Here is a 2,464-nt window from a genome sequence, read left to right on the forward strand (position 1 = left end):
GTAATCTTATGAATAATTTAAAATTTTAAGCAAATTTTCTGGATGGATGCACAGCTTTTATATGGTTTTCTCTAAAAACACCATCATGTCCTTTTTTCTGTGCTTCATGTCCTTTTTGTAGTCCTTTATCAATGTGTATGTTGAACACTTTTTAACAGGAAACAAGTATTTTAGGGGACGGATGATAGTTTGGTATTCAAAAGTATTGCAAATATCTACTTACAATTGAATTAGAAATTGAATGGCTTGTCCTTCCCCTTCACAAATTGTTGTCATTTGAAATAATCACAGATGAAGGGAATCATAGAGTTAACACCAAGCCTGTTTTGACAATAAGACTCTGAAAATTGCCTCATATTTATCTTTAATCTTTAATTTTCTAATATAGAATGGGCGAAGTTTTTCACTTCATATTTGTCAGAAAAAAGAATTACTTCATATTTCTATCTTATAAACTAGGTATCTTTCTTCACTTAAATAAATGCATTCAACATAAACCAGGTTGCATACATCATTGACACAATTATTGCGCTTGGTACTACACGCTAGCGTATTTAACAGAATCATTGATGATAAACTTTTAAAAAAGAAACATTGATACTACGTTCATACGTTATTGAATTCTGCTGAGAACAGAGTCAACTTATTGTTGTCAAGCCATGACATATTTTTTTCTTGGTAACATCAAGCCATGGCATACAATTGCTATAAAAGAATCAAATTCAGCTACAGATAATATTTTTTCTCCTCTTTAGCTTTAGTGAGCGGTGATCTCATCTCTCGAAGCCTTCGTTCTCCAGACAGCATCTTAGCAAATCTACAATAAATATTCATTAAATTGTTAGTACCCTGTATCAGAAACTACACTTGAATGTATGTATGTATACACACAACAGGACATGCATTCACAAAACACACTCACCTTGTAAGAGCTTGCTCGTTGGTTTCTTCGGACAGCGGTTCACAAACGCCTGTCTCAAGATTTGTCCTGATAGCAGGTTTTTTAAGTATCTCTTGGCCGATCTTAACGAGACTATTCAAGTTTTTCTTTGTGGAGATATCGACAGAAGAAATGGTTCCGCTTAATGTGTCCATCCTGTATTGTAAACAAATGAAATAATTTAGCAGTACTCAATGTGGAGCTTGAACCCTTGAGCCTCATTCTTACACAGATTGACAAGGTGCCTCTCTCTCACACCACACACCACACACACACACACTCACACTCGTACACATACATGGACATGCTCTTTTGCCAACTGTGAGGACCGGCCCATTCAGCAGCCTTACCCAGTTGGGCCTGTGGGCTAGCCCAATGTAGCCAGCCATTTGGAGGTCCGCCACCTCCTCTTTGGGGAGGTCCTACTGTCAATAGAGGGGATGGACAGCTGGCTGCTGGAAGGGACAGCTGCCCAGCAGCTTGAGCAAGTTTACCATCATTTAAGAAACCCCAAACCCCCTCTCTGTCCTCCTCCTCCTCCTCCCACAGAACGGAGTCTGAGTCTCAGAACCGTCGGCCTAGGCGTTGAAGCAAGGATTCGTCGCTAGTATCCCCAGAAGCTAGGTAAGCCCCCATGCCTTCTCTTCTCCTGATTTATTCAGAATAACAAAGAAGAAACAAAGAAAGAAACAAGGAAGAAAAGAAGGGAGGAAAGGGGGCCTGCTGGCAGGCCGAGGGCCACCGGCGACGGCCACCGGCTTCGGCCGCGATTACTGTCGGCACGGGCGTCGGCTGCTGGCAGGCCGAGGGCGTGGCCGCAGGCTCAGTCACAGGCACGGCTGAGGACGCCGCGAGCCCGGCCACGGGCACCGCCGGCCATGGCCCGGCCCTCCAAGCGCGCTTCCGTCTTTCACGGGAGAAGAATAGAGAGAGGGAAGAAAGAGGGCTTGGGAGCGAGAGAGAATATGGGAGGTTTGAGAAGGAAATCGAAGAAGAAGGAGAGGAGAGGAAAAGAAGAGAAGGAAGAGGGGACTCACCCGTGTGCGGCCGTGAGCGTCGCCGGCGCGTTGGTCCCTCCGCGGGCTCTTCCCCTCCCGAGCTTTCTCTCTCCTCCACAGGAAGAAGAGAGGGCCGACCGCCGCGGGCGTAGCCGGCGCCGTCGGCCTCAAGCCCCCCACCCCCCCCCCCCCAGGAGCCTCGGCAAGAGGGTCGCCCCTCTTTCGGTCACAGAAGGCGAGAAGAGGGGGACAGGGGAGAAAGAAGAAAGAACGGGAGGAGAAGGGGAAGCTTCGGGAAGGAGGAAGAAAAGAAACAGTGAAGAAAAAGAAAGAAAAAGAAAAAGAAAAAGAAAGAAAAGAAGAAAAAAAAAAAGAGAAGAGAAAAGAAAAGATGGGTTAATGGGTCGGAATCGGGTTCGGGTCCGAAACCCGTTAAGCCCAATAATAAGAAATTGATTTAGCCAATTGAACCTGAAACCCGAGCCTAATTAAATTGGGCTAAGTCTGGACGAGCCCAAAACTGCAA

General features: G+C 45.6%; 1 long non-coding RNA gene across 1 annotated transcript; it reads right to left on the reverse strand.

Annotated features, from left to right (window-relative positions):
- Nucleotides 1-546: 546 nt before the first annotated feature.
- On the reverse strand, nucleotides 547-1,086 carry LOC120105234. Its single transcript, XR_005507642.1, has 2 exons — nucleotides 923-1,086; nucleotides 547-817 (listed from the first exon to the last, which is right to left on the reverse strand). It is a non-coding gene; the product is annotated as an uncharacterized LOC120105234 (long non-coding RNA).
- Between the last annotated feature and the right edge of the window lie 1,378 nt (nucleotides 1,087-2,464).

Source organism: Phoenix dactylifera, unplaced genomic scaffold (genome assembly GCF_009389715.1).
Source record: "Phoenix dactylifera cultivar Barhee BC4 unplaced genomic scaffold, palm_55x_up_171113_PBpolish2nd_filt_p 000240F, whole genome shotgun sequence".
Classification (NCBI taxonomy): domain Eukaryota; kingdom Viridiplantae; phylum Streptophyta; class Magnoliopsida; order Arecales; family Arecaceae; genus Phoenix; species Phoenix dactylifera.